At 37.9% G+C, this 19,885-nt stretch overlaps 1 pseudogene; it reads left to right on the forward strand.

Moving 5' to 3' along the window:
• Positions 1-2,192: 2,192 nt before the first annotated feature.
• LOC149833067 (putative xyloglucan glycosyltransferase 12) lies at positions 2,193-19,368 on the forward strand (annotated as a pseudogene).
• Positions 19,369-19,885: the final 517 nt, after the last annotated feature.

The raw sequence follows: 19,885 nt of genomic DNA on the forward strand, positions 1-19,885 counted from the left end.
AGACGATGGCAAAGGGTGCTTCGATGGCAGCAGATGATGACAAAGGGTGCTCCGGTGGTAGCAAATGATGACAAAGGCTGCATCGTCAAAGGAAGCTTCTGTTACAGTAGATGATGCATTGTCAAAGGGTGATCTGGAACGTTTAGGGTGACATATTGCGAGGAGTTTCTGTTAAAGCAGAGGAGTTTACTCCTTAAGGCAAAAATAATGATGATTTTAACCCTTTCTGGCCAGAAGACATTTTTGTCCTTTACTCGAAACATCATTTTATGGCGCCAATGGCGGGAAATGTTCCTTAAGTATTTGCAAAATCTGTCAGGAGGACATTTTTGTCCTTTACTCAAAACGGCGTTTCATGGCGCTAATGGCAGAAAAGGGTACTTAAGTCTTTGCAAACACACTAAACTTCGATGCTAAGTGACGCAGACACACATGAGAAACGAGCACCACATGCTTACATACGTGGCACTCATTCAGACCCAAGAACATGCACCTGCGTGTTTCGGGGGGGAACATACAACCTGCTTCGCACAGCGAGGGGAGACAAATGGATCACTAAGGTCCCATTCATGCAGTCCCATTCCTCTTCGAATAAAAATATGAGCTCACCTCCACCAATCAAGAGATATACGTATCAGGGTTCCTTCATCTACTTTGGGTCAATTCATTGTGATTTATCAAATTTGTTAGAGAAGAACGACGGTGCAGAATCTCAGCAACCCCAAATGCTCACCCTGGATTTTGAACGACCCAGGCTACTAGACCGACCGGACTGGACCACGCCGGACGGAATTCCGAGGGCTTTTTTGGCCAGCTCTCAATTATTGCAGGGGGGCAAGAAGACAGAGGTAGGGCATGGAAGTGGTGCAACCTCGTAACCTGATTGGCCAAGTTTTAAATCTGAGAAGGGTTGCTAATCATGGCCTCCCCTTGGAGACGTTATTTATGGAGTCCCAAGCAACTTGCCCCTTCATTACACCATTAGAATTATAGCATAATCCCTTGAAAATAGGCATAAAAGCAAGGGGAGTTGCTTTAGAGATTTGCGAGGAGACTGAATTCCTCTCTGTGGAACTAGGATGGATAACACGTGGCACCATTTTGTTTAATTTCATCATCCATCGTCAATCACGGCCACTCATTATGCCTTCTCTTTGGGGGTGTCTAACGTATCTGGTACTCCCATTTACAGCTTCGACGAAGGGGGTCCACGTGAGATCCAATTGGCTTCCAAGGACCTATCGTTCAGGGAGCTGATCTCTAATGAGGAACGTTTGGTAGGAGATAAACATGCAACAAATCCCCCAAGAGAGGGACAACGTGTGAGAGGATCAACTGCATCCCCATTGCTCAAACGATGATTGCACGTTGCAGATAGTTTTGGATGCAAACAAATTGCGACTCCCACACGCTTCTTGTTCGAATATCAGATGAGAAATGCAGTTGAAGCGTGGAAAGTTGCAAGGGGGGTTGGAAGAAAATGTTTGAGAAGCTTTGTGGGGGTGGTCCCATTACACCTATGAAAGGGTACGTACACATAGTAAGTGATGAAGATTGTCATGTGGAACGTGCATGGCCTTTGTGGTTATGATAAACAAATTTTTTGTCCAGCATAATCAATGATGAGAAAAAAATCAGTTATCATTAGAAACCAAATTTAGCTCCTTGAATAGGGAGATCATGAATGACATATGGAGGAATTGCAACTATGTAGAGCGTCCCACGATAGGCCAAGTTGAAGGGATCCTCGATCGTGGCTTGGAGGGAGGATATTCTCAGGAATGTGGTGTACACGAGAGATTTTTGGCTCTCGATCTATTTCCCTAATATCGACCCCACACCAATCATCTTAATGACTCGTAAGAAAGTTTTTTGGAAGGATCTTTGTGTCATTTGAGATGAGGTCATACCTCACACTTTGGATTGTTGGTGTAGCGGTGACTTCAACGCACTCCTTCAAATTGATAACTCGAATAGACAACAACAATATGCAAGGAATATGCAAATTTTTTGTCACCTCCAACATGTAGCAAGCTCATGATATGAGAGTTTAGGTAGACCCCTTTTCAGTTTCGGATCACGTGCCCATTTCAATTTCAGAGTTGTAGTGGTTGAGAGTCCCAAGATGGGTAGAGCTTGCTTGGGAATGGTGGGAGGGGGCGTCATCCAATGGGAGATGGGTGACACAAAAGATGTTTGCCAAGCTTACTTATGTGCACAAAAATCTCTTCGAATGGAACAAGTCAAAGAATGAGGAGAAATTTAAAGATTTGCATGCTTGGGAGGAGCAATTGAAGGAGCTTCAACATGTGGAGGAGGGTGGTGGGGAAGACATTGATGCCTTGGAGGTGAAGGCTAGGCATGAAGGGTTGGTTAGAAGCATTGGTGAGTGAAGGGTAGAGGAAAATATTAGGTGAAAGCAACGTGCACACATTAGCTCTAATCCAAAAAGCTAAACAAAAAGTTTTTTCATATGTGTGCGTCAACAAGGAAGAAGAAAAACACTATTACTTCATTGATAATAATTGAGGGTCATTGTTGAGAGGACCAACTATACTCTTGGAGGCATCTAAATACTTAAAAAACTGCCTTGGGTCGGTGGTTTCGACGTCGTATGACTTGTCAGACTTGAATTTTATGAAGCTTAATGAGGCTAGTCGGTTTAGCTTGAAAACCATTTTCAGATTGGAAGACGTTAAAAGTGTAATATGGTCTCTTCCCAATGGCAAAACACCGGGTTTAGATAGTCTTCCTATTGAATTTTTCAGATTTAATTGAGATTGTATCAAACAATACTTGCTTGACATGCTATAAGAATTTCACTCGAATGCTAAGGTGTCGGGTATTATGGGAAGATCTGCACTCATTCTTCTACCTAAGAAACTACAAGCCGATGAGATTAGTAGATTTTGGCCTCTTTTTGGCGGCACTTGTTTCAAGATAATTACAAAGTTATTGGATATAAGATTGAAACTTGTGATCAACACGCTTGTCTCCTCTTCACAAAGCATTTTCATTATGGGAAGACGACTACATGAGGCATGCATCTTGGTGCGCAAAACAATTTATTCCATCAGGCTATCGGGTAAACCCTCTTTCAGCTTGAAGGTTGATCTTGAAAAAGCATTTGATTCTTTAGATTGAAATTTTCTTCTATGTTGTTTGCAAAACATGGGATTTGAAAAAAATTAATTCATTGGATCCAAGGCTTGCTTCAAGCTACTTCGATTGTGGTTTCTATTAATGGTGAAAAGAGAGATCCTTTTAAGCCTATGAGGGGGTTGTGTCAAGAGGATCCTCTCTCTCTCTCTCTCTCTCTCTCTCTCTCTCTCTCTCTCTCTTGCTTTTTATTTTAGCTATGAAAGCTTTATCAGCGAAGAGTCATGTCGTGGTTATGAACGATCCATCGAGAGATATGCAAACAAAGGCCGCATACATTTCTTAATGTGGATTGGGTTTTTTGTTGTTCGACTACTTGGGTCCCCCACTTCATTTGAGAGTCGCACGTGTAATGCATTGGAGTAAAGTGAAGGATCGAATACGTGCCAATTATGTGCCGCTCGGGTTTTATTTAAGGTTGCCTATATAAATCTGGTGCATCATAATATCCATGATGATTAATCATCTTTTGCAAACTTTCATCATTCCCAAGAAAGTGAAAAAAAACAATTGGTCACCATTTTTCAAAATTTCATCAAGGCCATTGGTGCGTTGGGAAGTCATTTCCCAAAGTTCAGAGGTTGGTGGCCTTGGTATAGATCACTTACATCATTTCAACAAGGCTCTCATTGCACGATGGTTGTGGGTGATTTGTAAAAGAGATGGTAAGGTAGTCAATTATTTTTTTGAAAAAGTATGATTTGGCGGATTAACCATGGAATCTCATAAGTGAAAGGGGAGGTCAGGTATTTAGAAAGGTTGGTTGCTGGTTATTGGCGACTTTTCTTGTTTCTCTAGGGTCGTTGTTAGTGATGGGCACAACACTTTCTTTTGGCATGATGTACGAAGGAGTGAGAAAACTTTGCGTGAAGTATACTCTCACTTGTACCAAGCAGACTACCAGAAATAGGGTAGGGTGCATGAATTCTGGTCACACTCAAATGAATGAAAATTTATTTTGAGACTGAACCCCATCTGAGGTAATTGCCTTTGGATGTTCCTCATGTCTGATTTGGAGTGCATCTCTTTGACGCGACAAGATAATCAGTTGTTTTGGACATTGACCAATGATAGGAACTTCCTTACAAAGTCCCTTTACAAGGCGTTGTTTATTACCTCGGTGCAGTGGTTGCCTGCAAATTCGCTTTTGGGAGGTGGGCTGCCACTGTGAGGTTCGTTGGTGGGATGGGTCAGTTTACAGGACATAATTAAATCTGAGATGAGGTTGAAGCGGTTGGGTTTCTGACTGTGCAGCAAATGCTCTCTGTGCTTCTGCAATGTGGAATCGACTCAGCATTTGTATTGAGATTGTTCCTTCATGCACCACTTGTTGCAGCAAGCCTGGGGTGACCTGCAGCTATTTCGTTTCCTAGACAAGTAATCATTGCACACCATCTACATGCAAAGGGGAGGAAGTGGAAGTTCTTGTGGCATGCATGGGTGTTAGCGGCCTGGTTAATTATATGGTGTCAATATAACCAGCATGTTTTTCGCAACTCTTTTACTACTGCTGATCACATCCTCGTACAACTGAGATGGGAACTCACGTGCAGGGTGCGCAGGAAATGGCCGGATCAACCTACAGACTGGGTTGGGCACGACAGAATTTTTTGTTAATTCTGCGACCACCTAGTCTCCTGTTCTGTTCTGCGGTTGTTTGCAGGGGGTTTAACTCCCTGCCACACTCTGTTTTCCTCTGCTTTAAATCTGGAGTATGATAGCACATCACACTCGCAACTTTGTTACATTTATCTCTTTGTTCAATACATATATGTTTCTAACATAAAAAAAAAGAATTTCTAAAATCTAAATTATCAGTTATAACAAAATAATCTTTTTATGACTTCTTTGTAGGTCTCCTGAATCATGAATTATGTCCTGCATGATGATGTCACAAGTTTGAAACCCGTGTGTGTCTCTTGTCGCAAGGTCGAAGTTGGGAGTACTCCTCGGTAGGCGGGGGAATCTCAAGGGTTTTATAACCTGGAGGCCAGCCAAGGTACAATCGGTGATGGGGGTTTAAAAGAATTTATTAAGAGATAGAAAGAATTAAATCATTATACCGTTACATCAAATTAAGAGGTATCACTTGCTACAGTAGAAATAGAAAAGAAATACTGTAAATTTCAAACCACCAAGCCAGACAAGGAGGATGATAGGATCTCTTAGAACTCCTTTGCGATTTGATTCCCACGATTCTCTAAAAAAAAAACCACCCCAAGAATCTGCCTGAAGGTGTCTAGCAATGGGGGTTTTTCCTTAGATTATCTCAAAAAAAAAATATTTCCTTTTCACATTTAACAGAATCATAGCTTCAACCCCATGAAACGGGATTGATTGGCTAGAGCTTGCGGTTTATATGGTGATGCCAAGACTTTGAAACCATGCTGTACTTGTACAAAAATAAGGCTGACGATGGTGATTTACATTTTATTCACACATTTTTTCCTAGAATTAACATCCCAGAATCCCTTGTCCAAGGTTTTCCAAAGAACATCAATAATGTATGAAAGAAATGATTCAACGTTGAAAAATCGCTTTCTTACAAAAAAATATTGAAAAAATCGTTATGTTAAGACAAACCATGTCAAGATCAGAATTAGTGTTTGGTTCCTATCCGTTCTTTTCCATAGGGCATCATCATCATCAATGAAAGGTCATCTCCTCCATTCTGAATACTTTTCCAAGTCAACATGATTTCTTTTATTTCTTTTGTCTTTCTTGAAATAAGGTAATATCTCTTCATACAAGTGGGTTTCACTCATCCCCTTTGTCATCACTATCTTCATACCCCTCGGGATTTCATTGATGCAATTTGTTTTGATCTGCATTATTCATTTAGTGAAGTTGACATTTTAATTGCCAAAATCCGACTTGTGTGCAAGATTTTTTGGCAATTCAAAAATCAATGGTTGGCAAAACAAAAAAAATTATCGGTTGAAAAAATACCATCCAGGGGTCGACTCTTACTAAACTGACTACACTGAATACATCTATAGGGTTAGATTTGATCAAAACAACTTGATCATAAGCTTTAGGAAGAATATGAAGATGGGGGATGACATAGGTGGAGTGAAACCAAATTGTCTTTTATAGTGCCTTTTTCCTGATTAACTAAAAAGATACCAACGGGGCCTCTGCTTGTCTGGTAGGAGCAGCTAGTGCACGTCACCTTGTGTTGGGACGTTGCAAGTTCAAATCCCAATGGTATCATTGTATAACTGGTAGGGGTCTACCTAACCCCAGCTTCCCTTTCAATTTTTTTTTTAATAAGATGAGTTTTCTCAAATTAAACGGTTAACATTAATTTCAAGGTTTGTCATAAAAAACTAATCTAGTAAAGTTATATATGGTGACACTCGTTTGCCATCTGACAGGGGATGGCTACAGTTTAAAACACATGAGGCGTGTATGTTACGGTTCAAAACCCAATGGTATAGTTGTATAACTGTTACCTCAGCTTGCTTTCAAAAAAAAGTTTAAGTTGGGTTTACTTTTCAGGGGGCAGGGGTTGGGTTTTATTGACTGAAGGACTGCCAATGTATGGTTAGTGAGACGGGAAATTTTTCCTTGGCCTAGCCAAAAAAGAAAAAGCATTTTAAAGACTTATGCCAATGTTGGGTTAAACCCATTAGACCAAAAAATAAAAAAATAAAAAGGTTTTATTATATTAAAAAAATCAAAAGAAAATAAAAACGCTTATTCATATTTATTTGGAGTGTACTCACATGCAAGAAAAAGAAGAATGGTTATTCATTCCAGTTAGATATTTATTTGGAGTGCACTCTCAGCTAGATATTTATTTTAGATCATGATTCAAAAGGTTGGCCATGTCCTTTTGGTTCATGAATATGTATAATAAGTTGCCATGCACATCCATGTGCCAATATGCACTACTTGTGCCTTTATCACATGCAAGTGAACCAACTTCTGTTTTAATTAAGCAGACATCAAACGGACCATTTTGAAACCAATGGTTTCAAATGATTAGAGACCCTTGTTAGAAAATCTAAAGCTCCCAAATTTTGGTGCTTAACAATCATAATGAATGGTTTAACAATTATTGGAAAAATTTTAAAGCAGCCTATCAAAAGAAAAGTTTTAACCAAATTATCAGTATTATAAAAAAAAACCTCTCCCATAGGATACTCCAATTTTACTTATGTCTCGCACCCATGGTGTAGCCTTTTGGCTACATAGAAAAAAATAATGTACTCGTGATGTCACAACCTCAATATATCTCTTGAATAGATGTCCCACTAAGAAAATCCATTTTATGACTCCACAAGAATCATGGAGTGGTTACAAACCAAGTGTTAATGAGTTTTTTTGTTGCATCACATTCCAGATCAAATGTGATTTAAGTTTGATAAAAAAATAAAAGTGTGTTTTTATTGATTACCAAAAAATCTCAAAAGCTTAATGACATGGATAATAAGTTGGTCATAAATAGAGATGTTGAGTTTGATAAAAATGTTTCATGAAATTAGAAAAATAGTGATAACAAAACTGATGTTGTAGTTAAACTCAAAGAAGAAGGTAAAAGACAAAAGTAAAAAGCTACTATTCCACCATCTTCACCTTAACAAACCCCAAGAATACCTTGAAATCTTACTCATGATGGTAAAAGATCAACAAAAACAAAGAGTTTAAATAAAATTCATTCTCAAACCGAAAATATTAATGAGCATATTTTGTTTTACTTATTTGTTAATTTTGCACATTTAGGTTATGAAGATCTCATCCAAGATTAAAGACGAAAGAAAGTGGTGGATGAGAAAATCTAAGGTATTAAGAAGAACAATACATGAGAGTTGATAACTCTCTCAAAAGATTACAAAGCAATTGGTGTGAAATGGGTGTAGAAATAAAAGAAGAATAAAAGAGGTGAGGTAAAAAAATTCAAAGCAAGAATGATCGTGATAAGTTACGAGCAAAGAGCTAGAATCGCCTACCATGAGGTATTTGCTCCCATTATCAGATTGAATATTGTTCGGCTAATTATTGTTTATGGCTGCCCAAAGAAGATGAAAAATATTATAAATTGATGTTAAATCAACATTCTTAAATGACTATCTTGAAGAAGATGAGGTGTATGTTGAACATGGTTGCCTAAAGAATATAAAAAAGAAATTAAGTGGATGTTAAATCAACATTCTTAAATGACTATCTTGAAGTATATGGAACAACCACTGGGTTATATCATTAAAGGGCATAAAGACAAAGTTTACAAATTGTATAAAACACTTTATGGCTTAAAGTAAGCCCTATAGCTTGGAATGATAGAATTGACAAATATTTTCATGACAATGGATTCTCAAAATGCTTATATGATCATGCATTATACCTGATATCTTGATATCATGTCTCTATGTTGATGATTTGATATTTACCGGTAGTAATCTCACCATGATAAATGAATTTAAAAACTTCATGATTAATGAGTTTAAAATGAAGGATGTTGAGCTCATGAAATATTTTATTGGCATTGAAGTGAAGCAACTTGATAATAAAGTTTTTATTTCTCAAATTAGATATGCCAAAGAAATTCTTAAAAATTTTCAAATAAAAAATTGCAAATCGGTTTGCACACCAGTTGAGTGTAAGATGGGTAATAAATATGATGATTCTCATGTTGATCCTACTTCAAAAGCATAATAAGATACTTGCATTATCTCACTTGCATAAGGACAAATGTTTTGTATGGTGTTGGCTTGATAAGTAGATCCATGGAGAACCCAAATCATTTGAAGGCCGGCAAAAGAATTTTTTGGTACTTGAAAGAAATACTTGATTATGGACTGTTTTGTTCATCATCCAATTAATTCAAACTTTATTGAATATTGTGATAGTGATTGAGATGTTAAAGATAAAAAAACACTATTGGTTATATATTTAATATTTGTTCTATGGCATTTATATAATATTCAAAGAAGCAACTTATTATGGTACTACTTGTGAAGCAAAATATGTGGTAGCATCTTCATGTGTTTGTTATGTTATTTGGATGTGTAATGTTTTGAAGGATTTTCATATTCCTTAAGAGGGTCCTACTATTCATGGGAGGAGTAAACATATTGATATTTGGTTTTATTCTATTCATAAGCATGTGAAGAATAAAAATATTTTTTGATGACGAGGAACCCTCACTAAAGTGAGAGAAAACCTTGGATGAGATTCCACGACCACCATGCCTTACATGGCCCACATCTGAAAGCTACGAACACATCCATGCACCAATCACTATGGCTTGCAAGAAAGGTCTACTGTATCATGGCAAACAGACACCATCGAATATGTCTTTCGGCCCTTGTACTTGCCCTGCTTTGGACAGAATCCAAGGCCTTAAAACTTCAAATAAAGTTACCATATATTGGTTCATTATGAGCCATGTGGGGTTGATAAAAATGACCACGAAGATTGTCTTTTATATATGTTTGGTCTGTCTCCCAGCAACCGCATGGAAGGGAAAACACTGCTTCCTGTACTTTGGTATACAGTGATGCTTTTCTTAGTAATTTTATTTTCATATAATTGAAGTGTCCAAATCGCCTCGTACGAACTACGAACCAATTCCTGCAATTTGGAATTATGAGTAATATCATCATCATAATTGCTTCACAATTCATATCACATTCAGTTCAACAGACTCAGTTCGTGCACTCTTTGTTTTGATAACTGTTTCCCTTAGTTCCTTCAACAAGAATCATATTTCAATTCGTTGCCAAAGGTATAGTGTTTTTTGTTCATTACACCTTTGATGGCTTGCATTTTTTAAATGCGAAACAAGGACACACACTCACTACAAGAAAAACATCTTTTACTGCAGCATAAAATTCATGCATACAATTCATTGAACCTGTTATTTGCAGCAAAGGGGATTTTTTTAATGAAAAATAACCAGAATATTGTTCAACTTAAAGAGGAATAATACGCTAGGAATGATGAGGTGTTGATTTCATGAATGATTCATGCATTAATATCAAAACAAAGAGCAAATGGTTTAGTTAACTTTGGCCATTTGAAGAGAATCTACTGCCGAAGTTCTCGAAAGGCAGCATTCACCAAAACTGTGAGGAGAAGCTTAAGTTCCATGTGTGGTCAAGCATTACTTTGCAGCCAAATAAGGCTCTACATAATAAGCACAAAATATCTCCATGCAAACCTGATTTTACTGGCCTCATTCTTGATGAAAGGGGCAATCAACACATTCTTACTTTCCCATAGAAGGTGGCAGGTGCCACACCTTTATAAAAGACTCTTTAACAAAAAAACAGTTCCAAAACAAGTCTTACTCATTTTATTTACAAAGGATGACAGTGGTGAAGATCTGCGAGACATGTTTCCCTTCTATCTTGAGACAAATTAATGAGTCCACGACCATTTTTGAAGCATGTTAAAGTGTGCAGATAAGATCGGCAGTTCAAGTAATCAAAGGCTTGCAAGTATAATATTTTCTTCATTTTTAACAATTTTTCATGTATATGTACACACTACCTCTCGATGATCGATGATGGGGGGAGCAGAGCAAAATGTAAGCTTGTTATATATATATATATATAATATATATGGACCGGGTTTGATTTATTTGATCTTTTTAAGACCCGGGTATGGTTTTTCCTTTAGAAGATTTAATTGGTCAAGCTCAGGTCCAGACCTGGTATTAGCACCTCTTAGTTGGATCCATGTTAGAACCCAACAACTTTTCTAAAAGTGACACCCCTGTTGTCGGTGCAGATGTCCTTTTTAAATTCATTCAAAATTTTTGTTATGCTGAGAAAAGAATGCCCCCGTTAAGCAGATCTCTTTCGTTACTTGAAAACAGCTAGCTTAATCCTATTTTAGTAAGTCTAAACCAATGAGATGTTATCCCTGGTTTTGTGAAATTACAAAAGTAAGATCTCTTTTTTCTTAAGATAGTTTCCAACCTAAATTCTCCCCAAGTAAAATAGTAACCTTTTTGCTGAAAGATGGCACCTGCGCACTCCATTGGAAGGACGGTTTTGGCTAGCTTATATCATCATCGTTGTCATGTTATCCTATGTAAAACCACCCGACGGTTGGGAAGATGAAGAAAAAAAACTAATAGGAGAAAGGGTAAGACAGTTCCTCCAACTACGGAACTGCCTTCCCCACTTCTTGTTGTAGGAGAGAGGATAAACCTTGACCCCCCCCCCCCTCTCTGGATGAGGCGGGGTTTATCCTCATTCACCGAACCAAGTAAAACAAAATTGGTCGACCGAACTGGTCCATACTGAACCGTCAGACTTGGTCGTACCAAATCGGACTCACTCAGTCAGACCAAATCGGTTTGGGTGTGAACCGAGACCGGGTCAGGTCTGACCAAGAACAACTCACCCAGTTCAGTCCAGATTGAGTCTGGTAAACTGTTTTGAACTCGACTCGGTTGATCGAACCGATTTTGACCAAATCAGACTGAGTTAGGTTTGATAGGGTCTCAGTTCCCAGTTTAGATCTGACCAGATCTGGCTCCAGTTCAATCTAGACAAAAATTTGGGTCTGGATCTGGTATGGAGTAAATAGATCAGTTCTGGATTCAAAAAAAAATTGAGCTTGAATCCTGTCTAACAAATCTAGATCTAGATCACAACTAGATTTGGATCCAGTTCAAAATTGTTCGGATCAATGTTGGATCCAATATGTAGCTGAATCTGGATTCAATCCATAGCTGGATGGATCAGTTCTGAATCTAGATCAGAACAAACTCTAGATCTAGTCTGACAGTTCTGGATCCAAACCAGAATAAAATATGGATCTAGTTTGTAATTTATTATGAATTTTTGATAATTCAATTGAGTTTCAAACAATTCAATTGGGTCAAGACTAGGTTTAGTAAACCTAGTACTCTAAACTCAAACCGAACATGTTTTTGACCTAGGATGAGTCAGGTCAAATCATAAGGGTTTAAACGACCAAATTATCTTTGTGTGAACCCAATATTTGATTAAGTAAAACAGGCATAACTTTACTCTCCAAACTCAAAATTGAGTGAGGTTTTATACGTTGGACTCGTAACATAAAGAGAAATCTTTTTGTCCTATGGTTTTGGTCAAGTCAGGGAAACAAAAATCGAGGTTTGATGAGTCGACTTGAAAGAGGTATTTTGATTACTTTTTTAAAATATAAAAAAGTATGTGTATTAATAAGAACATGCTTGTGTGATAATCAGATTCTATTGTTAGAGCTACTTGAGACTCGATTGCGATCAGAGTACAACATTTGTGTTCGAGGTAAGAGATATTATAAGTAATCGTAGTGTGAATAAATCATATTGCGTTGCATGTTATGATTATTGTTGTATATTAGCATGTTTAAAAATGTAGCTCTTGAGTATGAACATAATGTGCATAGAATGAACATGCATGAGTTAATTGCAATGAGATGACTATATGCATACGCCAGTCATGATATGTTATGTATATTAGAAAGAGATTATTTTATGATAACTTTGAATAACATGTACTGCGATGAGATTGTGATTAGCCTTAAGTCCCTTGAATCTGGTCATGTCGTTTGAATTTATATTAAGATTAGCATGATTAACCCTTTAAATTCTGGAAGTGGTGACCTGCATAAATGACTACCTGGTTTGCGGTCAAAATGCAAACACCATGAAGAGTGAGCTGCCAGTGATTTAACGATATAGATACTCTACCTCGTTGCGTGCTTAGTATGATACAAAGTGTGAACTCTAATGTCATTTTGAGATTGAGAATGAGATCCATCATGATTATTTCATGATGACACTCATAAAAAAATGAGTGAAACATGAGCTTGAGAGTAAGGTTCAAGGTAATGAACTTAAGATATGACTTAGGGTTTTATATTCATACAATATCTGAGACTCTAAACAACTATGGATGGTTGAAAGTCATTATGATTAAGATGTAACATGAACCATGTTGAGTTTGAGCCTGACTTCCTAGCTAGCTACCGATGGGGTCATCCTTGTTGTTTTACTACAGTGCTTGATGATTCGGGGATCACTAGGAGTGTATGATTCATAGTTTGGTCAACAATATACAATTTGAGTATTCTATGGAGGTTGCTATGTCCATAGACGACTATGACCGGTATATTCGACCTAATATTATAGTCTATTGTAAGTGAGTGTTTGATTGAGAGAGTTAAGGAGAGAATTTAAAATATACAAACTTTGTGTGATGTGTCAAAAATTAGACTCAGATTAGGAATTTATAGCTCACTATAGTTGTAAGTTAAAGTCATTTATTACTTATAAATATTCTTTACTAAGTTGTAGACTCACCCTCTATATAATTATGATTATGTGTTTCAGGCACACTAGTGTAAACAAAACGTGATCAACTACTTCGACTGTGCAACAGAGTACTTATTAGTTTTATTTTCTGTCATTGAACATTCATGTAATTATTATTTTTATATGTTATGAATGATGAACTTTATCAAAGAAAATGAGTTTATTAAAAGAAAAAAAAATAATCATGTTTTTTCTGTGTAAACTCTATATTTTTTTTTCTCTAGGAAGTAATACCAACCGAACTTGCACTCTCAAGGTACCAGATCAGGGTGCACATATTCACTGCATGTTAAACTTGAGAGGAGATGTGGTTAAGTGATTAGTGTTTGACCCTTTTATAGGTGAAAAAGGAGTGGGTCTCCTACCCAATGGACGTGCAGATACTAAGTATCTCCACCTAGTTTGTGTTCGGATCCTGTCACTGAATCTAATCTAACTTAAGAGTATATCATAATAATTTTTTTTAAAGGCAGACTGGGGGTTAGGTAGACCCCTACCAGTTATACAACTATACCATTGCGTTTTGAGCCTGCAACACCCCAACACAAGGTGACTTGCACTAGCTTCTCCTACCAGACAAGCGGAGCCCTGTTGGTAGAGGAGGACATCATAATCACCTAATGCCAGTTGAGGCTCATGGCAGTCAGCAACATGCACCTTTGGCTGGAGGCTTCAGAATGGACTCTCCTTTCCTTTTTTTAAAAGATTTAGCTCTTATAGCCGTCCTTTGTGAACTTCTTACTCGATGTAAATTTAAATGAGTTGATGTAAATGTGCAATTGCAGGACCTACAGTCCTTTTGATCTATTTGAGTGATCTCATCACTCCAACCTGTAATTCTTGAATTAAAATGAAGAAATATTTTTTCTTAAATATATATATATATATATCTAAGCAATTTTACTTTGTTTCAACAAGCAACCACTGTTGAGGCATACTGTATGTATGCATGCGTGCACGCACGTGTACACGAATATCTTCAATTTTTCATTTGATTTTATATGATTTTTATTATATGTTTTGTAGATTAATTTGATGCCATCTATGATCATATTCTATTTAGTGGGGAACATCCATTAGATTAAGAGGTTTTGATGTGTACACAAGTTTTTAAATGAGTTTAAAATCAAATTTCCACAATGCATGCACCAATACATTGCAAAAAAAAAGAAACAAAACAATTATATCTAAAGCATGTTTTTTTACAAAATAACACATCTAATCTAACTTGGTCCGATTGACTATAGTAATAGCAACCATGTCGTTCTACTCTTGACTCTTTGTGGAGTAGTTCATCATGCACCACTTGCTGTCCATAACATTCAAGACGAAGATCTAAACAAAACTGTGAATACAGGTCATTTTCATTGTTTCAAAAAAACAAAAAGAAAAAAAATATTGGAGATTTTATATTGTAGAATTGGTTTTTAATCATTTGAAGGCAATAATATCGTGGCACTTTAATTTGACTACTGTCGATAGCAAGCAAAACCGAGCAAACTTGTTCATGTCCATTGAATGATGTGGGCATTACAATCTCTCCCGGCCCACATGTATAATGGCAGCTGATCTAGTTAAGACTCGAGTTGTCTATTCAATGAAGGGACCACAGCCTAGCCTACTGCAGCCTCACAAAAACCCATCGTCTTTTAAATGCAGCATCTTCAACCACATAAATAGGTCAAGCCTAATGATCCATTTCATACCCAGGTAGATAAGTAGGGAGTAGATGCAGCTACTGCCTTTTAAACTTTGAAAGATACAACCCATTGCACTCAAAAAAGAAAAGGCCAGGACTAGTCAAATACACCAATCTGAAAGCCCAAACAGGCACACGTGATCTTCAATCTATCTTTAGGTGTGTAGAGCTATTGGTGCAAAAACCACGACAGAGAAACCATCCACATAAACTGCATCAAGTTGATGATTCTTTGCCTTGTATGAAAGTAGTGGCATGTTGCAATCCTCCCCCCACCCACAACTTACTTAAAATGTTTTTTAATAAAATCAATTCAGCTCAAGCTGAGCCAAGCCTGCCCCGAGCTTGACTGTAGAGCTGAGCCAAGCCTGGCCCGAGCTTGACTGTAGAGCTGAGCTTGAAGAGGCACTTTAGAGAACTGGCTGAGCTCGATGAGCACAATATTGGCTCATGTGCAGAACTATTCTTGGATTCAAATCCCATGAGGGGATATCCGCAGCTTGCCTTAAAAAAAAAAAAGATCCACTATGCTCAAGTGACCATACCAACCAGCATTTTCATAACAGCAAATTAAGCGACTTGATCAGAGCTGTCGATTTAACTTTTTCTTCCATTTTGTTATCATCGTGACACTTTGCAAATATTAGATAGAAAAATGATCTTATCCTATGACATATGATGTTAGAGCATCTATGTTGATCCTATCCATCCAATTGATTTATCTGGAGGGCTAGGGTTGAACGCAGGATGGATCCCATCATATTTTCTAGCTTAGATAGGTAAATTAATCATCCTGAGAGCGTTTCTGTTTTTCCTTTTCTTTTTTTAATTTACCAAGCTACCAATTTCAACTCTACAGAGCTAATGGTAGGTTCTAGCTATACAACATAAGGTGCAATAATGAAGCATTCAATCAACCAATATTCAGATCGTGGATGCAACTGGTTAAGGTTTGTCTTTGTGTTGGGCCTAAACTGAAGAGTCTATTGATAGAACAAATTATGAAGTTTTCTGATTAAATGAATTTCAAACATTCTTCACATTATATGGGTTAGGTTTTGAGTTCACATTATCTAGACCTGACTAACCTTATCCTGAACTTTACTGTAATATTTGTGCAGATTTGGTTTCCTCATAACGCGGGGTTGGATAAGGGAGCAGATTCGGTGATCGACCTAGTAACTTGCAAAAGTTACCCGGTACTCGGCCCATCACTGACAGCCATGCCCTAAACCTCTCCCCCTCTTTAAAAGGGAAGGGACCGTGGCTGTCAGTGATTGGGCAGAGTAGTTTGCAAAGTACTTGGTCCGATCACTGAACATATGTCATTGGATAATCGATCGGTTGACAGCCCGATTCTTTCCAATGATATACAGCAGAGAAACAGTGTGCATGGAGAGAAATACGACTTGGGTTTGGCTTGGACGACATAATGAAAACTAGTCTAGCTGGTTCAAGCACACTCAAGCTCAGGTTGGGAGACTGTTTTTGGCATCTGAATCTGATTGGTGGCTAGCACAATTTGATGTAAAATTGAACTTAAAATAGAAATTAGATTGTCATCATTGAATAAATTGTACATCCATGTGTATGAGAACATCTAAACACAGATTAAACGTGATTTGACATATCACTTGATCTGTTCTTATAAATCAAGAAATCACATGCAAGCATGCTTGCAGGCAAAATGGAGTTGGCCATTAACTTTCTCAGCTCAAATAAAAAAGGGACAGCATCAGATTGAGATATCCAATCATCCATAATCAGGGCCATACAAAATACAGAAAATCGCCACATACGATGGAGAAACTTGCTGTATGTGCAGTGATTTTCTGCCTTTTGAATGGTCTGAGTGCTTGATACAATACTTAGCCCCAACACTGGACACTACAAGAAAAATGTTAATTAGTGACTGAAATTTGTGATGGATTAGCTAGAGAAAACAAGCTGTCACCAAAATTGAAATTTGCGATGGAATTAGCGACAAAATTTTTTCGTCGCAAAATCTGTTGCAAATTAATGACGGATTAGCGACAAATAGTTTTCGTCGCCCAATCCATCGCAGAATAGGCACAGATTAACGGCAATTTTTTTTCACCAATATATCATAAATTAGCGATGGGCTTCGCGGCGAAAATTGTCCGTCGCGAATCCATCACAAATTTGCGACGGATAATTTTCGTCATTAATTTGCGATATAAAAAGCCTCATTTAGGGCACGATCTCTCCCACTTCTGTCCTCCCCCTTCCTTTCTCCTTGCAGCCTCCACACCAAATGCATCGACAGATTAGAGACTCTCTCTGTGTGCAAGGGCTCCGCTGGAGCGGCGGGTGGCGGCACCACCGCCTCTGGCTCCAAGAGGCGGCGTCCCTTCGACAACACAACGGGTGGCTCGTCCTCCTCATTTGTCGCTGGCCACGACGACTCTGCCGCCCCATCAACGCCCCTCGACCCCTCCCTCCACGTCCAGAGCTCCTTTGCAGGGGCACTTCAATGCCCCTTGGCTCCGCTTCCCCCTTTCCTTTGGGGTGCAGACCCTCCTCCATTCTCTCTACTCCTTTTGGGTTTTCGTTAGGGTGGAGTACATTGCTCCTCCCCTTCAGCTTCTCTCTGATGCCTGTATCGTGTTGTTCCTAATTCAATCGTTGGATAGGTTAGTCCTGTGTTTGGGTTGCTTCTGGATCAGATTCAAGAAGATCAAGCCTATCCCCAAGGCAGAAATCGAGCCTAATGCTGATCTTGAAGGTGGACACGATGCCGATTTTTCCATGGTTCTCATTAAGATTCCCACGTGTAACGAGAAAGAGGTAAATTTGCCTTCACATCCTTGGCAATTTGATCCCAAATTTTGAACCTCTGATGAAAAATTGACCAGCATTGCGTACCATGTTGTGTTTGAATTCTCTTGAAATGTTCGATTTTCATTGATTTATGAAAATCAATGAAATTTTAGTTTAAAACTCATAAAATTTTCATGCCTGCATTGATTTATGGGGTTTTAGTTAAGACAAAAGGATGGTGGTTTTAAATTTTAATTCTAGCATGGTGGTTTTTAGTGCTTGGGTTTGCATTCTCTGTCACGAGGTTGCTAGGATTACTAATTCCTAATGAAGAGAGGGATGTTGTCTGTTCCCACATGTTTTGTTATATCAGCTGGTTGCTGAGAATGATCTTTAATTTTTCATTTTCCAAAGGTTTATCAGCAATCCATAGTTGTTGTTTGTAACCTGGATTGGGCAAAAGAGCGTATCGTTGTTAAGATTTTGGATGACTGAAATGATCCAACAACTCAATTGCTTATTAATGAAGAGGTAGAGAAATGACAAAGGTCTGGTGCTAATATTGTTTATAGGCACCATGTTCTCAGGAGCGGGTACAAGGCCAAAAATCTCAAGTCCACCATGAACTGTAGTTATGTGAAGGATTATGAATTCATTGCCATATTCAATGTCGAATTCCAGCCATATCCTTATTTTTCTGAAAAGAACAGTTCCCTATTTCAAGGTATGTAATTTGCATTTTTTATCCTTTTTTTAAATCAAATTTCTATGTGCACTGTTTCAATTTTTATAGGTGTCATTTTTTTGTGATTTTAGGACAATTTGGATATAGGTTTGGTTCAAGCAAGGTGGTCATTTATGAACAAGGATGAGAATCTATTAACCAGATTACAAAACATTAACCTTGCATTCCATTTTGAAGTGGAGCAGTAGGTGAATGGCATATTCTTGAATTTCTTTGGGTTCAATGGGATTGTTGGTGTTTGGAGAAGAAAGGCCTTGGAAGAGTTTGGTGGATGGCTCGAGAGGACCACCATAGAAGACATGGATATTGCAGTTTGAGCTCACCTCCAGGGATGGAAATTCATCTTCCTCAATGATGTAGAGGTAACAAGGGCTGCTTCTTGGATGTTTACGTTTTCTCTTAGGTTCTCATTTTTTTTGTTCTCTTAACTAATTGACCTTTGTAAAAAAAATGATAATCATGGTCCTCGTATTGTTGGTGTATTGTTTTATATTACCACTCATTTCTTTTGCCTAATTACAGTGCCAATGTGAGCTCCCACAGTCATATGAAGCATATGTAAAACAGCAACATCAATGGCATTTTGGTCCAATGCAGTTATTCTAGCTCTGCCTACTCGATGTTATTCGTGTCAAGGTCTGCACTTACAACATGTTATTTCTTATTTCCAAACGTTTTACATAACAAATAAAGCATGTCTATGTAGTTGGTTCAACTCTACCTGGTAAATTGTTGACTGAAAATTGCCATTATGCACAACATCTTGAGCTACCAATTGTCTCAGCTAGGAAGTTATTTATGGCATTTTGATTGAGGCATGATGTGGCTTGAGGCGTGCCTCGCCTTGAGGCATGCACCTTCAAGGCATATGAGGCGCACGCCTCAGGGCTCTTTTTTTATTTTTTTTTTAATTTTGCGACAGATTAGCGATGGATATTATCCGTCACTAATATTCAGTGATGAATTTTTGATGTTTTGTGACGGATTATATTCTGTCGCTATTGTAGCGATGAAATATAATCCATCACAAAACTAAATCCATGTCTATTTAGCGATGAATTAGCGAAACCATGATTCGTCGCTAATCTGTTGCTAATTAGTGATGGATTTTGTAACAGATCAATTCTGTCACTATTTAGCGACTAGGATTTTGCGATAAACGCTTTCCGTTGCTAAACTGTTTAGCGATGGATTAGCGACA

This window comes from Nuphar pumila, chromosome 7 (genome assembly GCF_984573655.1).
Source record: "Nuphar pumila chromosome 7, dmNupPumi1.hap1.1, whole genome shotgun sequence".
NCBI classification, from domain to species: Eukaryota; Viridiplantae; Streptophyta; class Magnoliopsida; order Nymphaeales; family Nymphaeaceae; genus Nuphar; species Nuphar pumila.